The sequence below is a fragment of the Staurois parvus genome, unplaced genomic scaffold, assembly GCF_062004578.1.
Source record: "Staurois parvus isolate SC_StPar_1 unplaced genomic scaffold, SC_StPar_1.0 ptg001626l, whole genome shotgun sequence".
NCBI lineage: Eukaryota > Metazoa > Chordata > Amphibia > Anura > Ranidae > Staurois > Staurois parvus.
Genome location: NW_028319422.1, coordinates 230,766 through 237,929, shown reverse-complemented (window position 1 = coordinate 237,929; position 7,164 = coordinate 230,766).

Below are 7,164 nucleotides of genomic sequence, written 5' to 3'. Positions count from 1 at the left end.
GCAGGAACTGGAAACACTCGGGACCTGGGATCTGCAACCAGAAATGACATCTATTACCCAGGCGATGGATGGTGGTATGAGAACAGTTTAAGTGGAGATGCAGATTGACAGGGTGGGTGGGGACTGGCCATGAACAGCCAATCTGTAACACTGACCCAACCATTTTTTGAAACAAGCTGCTGTATTTGATCAGCTCTTTCAGCAAGACATCTATTACAGTGTGAAATTAAACTCTTCCTCCAATCTCAGTTGTGGTCTTCCCTATCCTTTACAAAACTAGAAAAAAAAAACTTTGAAAAAACCCAACAAAATACTTAAAGTGTTATTAAACACCAGACCCTGCATTCACTATACCTGGTCTCCCCGGACCCTGCATTCACTATACCTGGTCTCCCCGGACCCTGCATTCACTATACCTGGTCTCCCCGGACCCTGCATTCACTATACCTGGTCTCCCCGGACCCTGCATTCACTATATCCGCTCTCCCCGGACCCTGCATTCACTATATCCGCTCTCCCCGGACCCTGCATTCACTATATCTGGTCTCCCCAGTCCCTGTATTCACTATATCCGCTCTCCCTGGACCCCGCATTCACTATATCCGCTCTCCCCGGACCCTGCATTCACTATATCCGCTCTCCCCGGACCCAGCATTCACTATATCCGCTCTCCCCGGACCCCGCATTCACTATATCCGCTCTCCCCGGACCCTGCATTCACTATATCCGCTCTCCCCGGACCCCGCATTCACTATATCCGCTCTCCCCGGGCCCTGCATTCACTATATCCGCTCTCCCCGTACCCCGCATTCACTATATCTGCTCTCCCCGGACCCCGCATTCACTATATCCGCTCTCCCCGGACCCCGCATTCACTATATCTGCTCTCCCCGGACCCTGCATTCACTATATCTGCTCTCCCCGGACCCTGCATTCACTATATCCGCTCTCCCCGGACCCCGCATTCACTATATCCGCTCTCCCCGGACCCCGCATTCACTATATCCGCTCTCCCCGGACCCTGCATTCACTATACCTGGTCTCCCCGGACCCTGTATTCACTATACCTGGTCTCCCCGGTCCCTGTATTCCCTATACCTGGTCTCCCCGGACCCTGCATTCACTATAGCTGGTCTCCTCGGATGCTGTATTCACTATATCTGCTCTCCCCGGACCCCACATTCACTATATCCGCTCTCCCCGGACCCCGCATTCACTATATCTGCTCTCCCCAGACCCTGCATTCACTATATCTGCTCTCCCCAGACCCTGCATTCACTATATCCGCTCTCCCCGGACCCCGCATTCACTATACCTGTTCTCCCCGGAACCTGCATTCACTATATCTGGTCTCCTCGGATCCTGTATTCACTATATCCACTCTCCCCAGATCCTGCATTCACTATATCCACTCTCCCTGGATCCCGTATTCACTATACCTGCTCTCCCCGGACCCAACATTCACTACATCCGCTCTCCCCGCACCCTGCATTCACTATATCCGCTCTCCCCGGAGCCGCATTCACTATATCTGGTCTCCCCGTACCCTGCATTCACTATATCCGCTCTCCCTGGATCCCGTATTCACTATATCCGCTCTCCCCAGATCCAACATTCACTATATCCGGTCTCCCCCGGACCCTGTATTTACTATATCTGCTCTCCCCGGACCCGGCAATCACTATATCCGCTCTCCCCGGACCCTGCATTCACTATATCCGCTCTCCCCGGACCCTGCATTCACTATATCCGCTCTCCTCAGACCCTGCATTCACTATATCCACTCTCCCTGGACCCCGCATTCACTATATCCGCTTTCCCTGGACCCTGCATTCACTATATCCACTCTCCCCGTACCCTGCATTCACTATATCTGCTCTCCCTGGACCCTGTATTCACTATATTGCTCTCCCCGAACCCTGCATTCACTGTATCCGCTCTCCCCGGACCCCGCATTCACTATATCTGCTCTCCCCGGACCCCGCATTCACTATTTCTGCTCTCCCCGGACCCTGCATTCACTATATCCGCTCTCCCCGGACCCTGCATTCACTATATCCGCTCTCCCCGGACCCCGCATTCACTATATCTGGTCTCCCCGGACCCTGCCTTCACTATATCCGCTCTCCCCAGACCCTGCATTCTTTATATCCGGTCTCCCCAGACCCCGCATTCACTATATCCGCTCTCCCCGGACCCTGCATTCACTATATCCGCTCTCCCCGGACCCTGCATTCACTATATCCGCTCTCCCCGGACCCCGCATTCACTATATCCGCTCTCCCCGGACCCTGCATTCACTATATCCGCTCTCCCCGGACCCCGCATTCACCATCTCCGCTCTCCCCGGACCCAGCATTCACTATATCCGCTCTCCCCGGACCCTGCATTCACTATATCCATTCTCCCCGGACCCCGCATTCACTATATCCGCTCTCCCCAGACCCTGCATTCACTATATCCACTCTCCCCGGACCCTGCATTCACTATATCTGCTCTCCCCGGACCCCGCATTCACCATCTCCGCTCTCCCCGGACCCAGCATTCACTATATCCGCTCTCCCCGGACCCTGCATTCACTATATCCGCTCTCCCCGGACCCTGCATTCACTATATCCATTCTCCCCGGACCCCGCATTCACTATATCCGCTCTCCCCAGACCCTGCATTCACTATATCCGCTCTCCCCGGACCCTGCATTCACTATACCTGGTCTCCCCGGACCCTGCATTCACTATATCCGCTCTCCCCGGACCCTGAATTCACTATATCCGCTCTCCCCGGACCCTGAATTCACTATATCTGGTCTCCCCGGACCCTGCATTCACTATATCCGCTCTCCCCGGACCCTGAATTCACTATATCTGGTCTCCCCAGTCCCTGTATTCACTATATCCGCTCTCCCCGGACCCCGCATTCACTATATCCGCTCTCCCCGGACCCCGCATTCACTATATCCGCTCTCCCCGGACCCAGCATTCACTATATCCGCTCTCCCCGGACCCCGCATTCACTATATCCGCTCTCCCCGGACCCTGCATTCACTATATCCGCTCTCCCCGGACCCCGCATTCACTATATCCGCTCTCCCCGGGCCCTGCATTCACTATATCCGCTCTCCCCGTACCCCGCATTCACTATATCCACTCTCCCTGGACCCCGCATTCACTATATACGCTCTCCCCGGACCCTGCATTCACTATATCTGCTCTCCCCGGACCCTGCATTCACTATATCTGCTCTCCCCGGACCCTGCATTCACTATATCCGCTCTCCCCGGACCCCGCATTCACTATATCCGCTCTCCCCGGACCCCGCATTCACTATATCCGCTCTCCCCGGACCCTGCATTCACTATACCTGGTCTCCCCGGACCCTGTATTCACTATACCTGGTCTCCCCGGTCCCTGTATTCCCTATACCTGGTCTCCCCGGACCCTGCATTCACTATAGCTGGTCTCCTCGGATGCTGTATTCACTATATCTGCTCTCCCCGGACCCCACATTCACTATATCCGCTCTCCCCGGACCCTGCATTCACTATATCTGCTCTCCCCAGACCCTGCATTCACTATATCTGCTCTCCCCAGACCCTGCATTCACTATATCCGCTCTCCCCGGACCCCGCATTCACTATACCTGTTCTCCCCGGACCCTGCATTCACTATATCTGGTCTCCTCGGATCCTGTATTCACTATATCCACTCTCCCTGGATCCCTTATTCACTATACCTGCTCTCCCCGGACCCAACATTCACTACATCCGCTCTCCCCGCACCCTGCATTCACTATATCCGCTCTCCCCGGAGCCGCATTCACTATATCTGGTCTCCCCGTACCCTGCATTCACTATATCCGCTCTCCCTGGATCCCGTATTCACTATATCCGCTCTCCCCAGATCCAACATTCACTATATCCGGTCTCCCCCGGACCCTGTATTTACTATATCTGCTCTCCCCGGACCCGGCAATCACTATATCCGCTCTCCCCGGACCCTGCATTCACTATATCCGCTCTCCCCGGACCCTGCATTCACTATATCCGCTCTCCTCAGACCCTGCATTCACTATATCCACTCTCACTGGACCCCGCATTCACTATATCCGCTTTCCCTGGACCCTGCATTCACTATATCCACTCTCCCCGTACCCTGCATTCACTATATCTGCTCTCCCTGGACCCTGCATTCACTATATTGCTCTCCCCGGACCCTGCATTCACTGTATCCGCTCTCCCCGGACCCCGCATTCACTATATCTGCTCTCCCCGGACCCCGCATTCACTATTTCTGCTCTCCCCGGACCCTGCATTCACTATATCCGCTCTCCCCGGACCCTGCATTCACTATATCCGCTCTCCCCGGACCCCGCATTCACTATATCTGGTCTCCCCGGACCCTGCCTTCACTATATCCGCTCTCCCCAGACCCTGCATTCTTTATATCCGGTCTCCCCAGACCCCGCATTCACTATATCCGCTCTCCCCGGACCCTGCATTCACTATATCCGCTCTCCCCGGACCCTGCATTCACTATATCCGCTCTCCCCGGACCCCGCATTCACTATATCCGCTCTCCCCGGACCCTGCATTCACTATATCCGCTCTCCCCGGACCCCGCATTCACCATCTCCGCTCTCCCCGGACCCAGCATTCACTATATCCGCTCTCCCCGGACCCTGCATTCACTATATCCATTCTCCCCGGACCCCGCATTCACTATATCCGCTCTCCCCAGACCCTGCATTCACTATATCCGCTCTCCCCGGACCCTGCATTCACTATATCTGCTCTCCCCGGACCCCGCATTCACCATCTCCGCTCTCCCCGGACCCAGCATTCACTATATCCGCTCTCCCCGGACCCTGCATTCACTATATCCGCTCTCCCCGGACCCTGCATTCACTATATCCATTCTCCCCGGACCCCGCATTCACTATATCCGCTCTCCCCAGACCCTGCATTCACTATATCCGCTCTCCCCGGACCCTGCATTCACTATACCTGGTCTCCCCGGACCCTGCATTCACTATATCCGCTCTCCCCGGACCCTGCATTCACTATATCCGCTCTCCCCGGACCCTGAATTCACTATATCTGGTCTCCCCAGTCCCTGTATTCACTATATCCGCTCTCCCCGGACCCCGCATTCACTATATCCGCTCTCCCCGGACCCCGCATTCACTATATCCGCTCTCCCCGGACCCAGCATTCACTATATCCGCTCTCCCCGGACCCCGCATTCACTATATCCGCTCTCCCCGGACCCTGCATTCACTATATCCGCTCTCCCCGGACCCCGCATTCACTATATCCGCTCTCCCCGGACCCCGCATTCACTATATCTGCTCTCCCCGGGCCCTGCATTCACTATATCCGCTCTCCCCGTACCCCGCATTCACTATATCCACTCTCCCTGGACCCCGCATTCACTATATACGCTCTCCCCGGACCCCGCATTCACTATATCTGCTCTCCCCGGACCCTGCATTCACTATATCTGCTCTCCCCGGACCCTGCATTCACTATATCCGCTCTCCCCGGACCCCGCATTCACTATATCCGCTCTCCCCGGACCCCGCATTCACTATATCCGCTCTCCCCGGACCCTGCATTCACTATACCTGGTCTCCCCGGACCCTGTATTCACTATACCTGGTCTCCCCGGTCCCTGTATTCCCTATACCTGGTCTCCCCGGACCCTGCATTCACTATAGCTGGTCTCCTCGGATGCTGTATTCACTATATCTGCTCTCCCCGGACCCCACATTCACTATATCCGCTCTCCCCGGACCCTGCATTCACTATATCTGCTCTCCCCAGACCCTGCATTCACTATATCTGCTCTCCCCAGACCCTGCATTCACTATATCCGCTCTCCCCGGACCCCGCATTCACTATACCTGTTCTCCCCGGACCCTGCATTCACTATATCTGGTCTCCTCGGATCCTGTATTCACTATATCCACTCTCCCCAGATCCTGCATTCACTATATCCACTCTCCCTGGATCCCGTATTCACTATACCTGCTCTCCCCGGACCCAACATTCACTACATCCGCTCTCCCCGCACCCTGCATTCACTATATCCGCTCTCCCCGGAGCCGCATTCACTATATCTGGTCTCCCCGTACCCTGCATTCACTATATCCGCTCTCCCTGGATCCCGTATTCACTATATCCGCTCTCCCCAGATCCAACATTCACTATATCCGGTCTCCCCGGACCCTGTATTTACTATATCTGCTCTCCCCGGACCCGGCAATCACTATATCCGCTCTCCCCGGACCCTGCATTCACTATATCCGCTCTCCCCGGACCCTGCATTCACTATATCCGCTCTCCTCAGACCCTGCATTCACTATATCCACTCTCCCTGGACCCTGCATTCACTATATCCGCTTTCCCTGGACCCTGCATTCACTATATCCACTCTCCCCGTACCCTGCATTCACTATATCTGCTCTCCCTGGACCCTGCATTCACTATATTGCTCTCCCCGGACCCTGCATTCACTGTATCCGCTCTCCCCGGACCCCGCATTCACTATATCTGCTCTCCCCGGACCCCGCATTCACTATTTCTGCTCTCCCCGGACCCTGCATTCACTATATCCGCTCTCCCCGGACCCTGCATTCACTATATCCGCTCTCCCCGGACCCCGCATTCACTATATCTGGTCTCCCCGGACCCTGCCTTCACTATATCCGCTCTCCCCAGACCCTGCATTCACTATATCTGCTCTCCCCAGACCCTGCATTCACTATATCTGCTCTCCCCAGACCCTGCATTCACTATATCCGCTCTCCCCGGACCCCGCATTCACTATACCTGTTCTCCCCGGACCCTGCATTCACTATATCTGGTCTCCTCGGATCCTGTATTCACTATATCCACTCTCCCCAGATCCTGCATTCACTATATCCACTCTCCCTGGATCCCGTATTCACTATACCTGCTCTCCCCGGACCCAACATTCACTACATCCGCTCTCCCCGCACCCTGCATTCACTATATCCGCTCTCCCCGGAGCCGCATTCACTATATCTGGTCTCCCCGTACCCTGCATTCACTATATCCGCTCTCCCTGGATCCCGTATTCACTATATCCGCTCTCCCCAGATCCAACATTCACTATATCCGGTCTCCCCGGACCCTGTATTTAC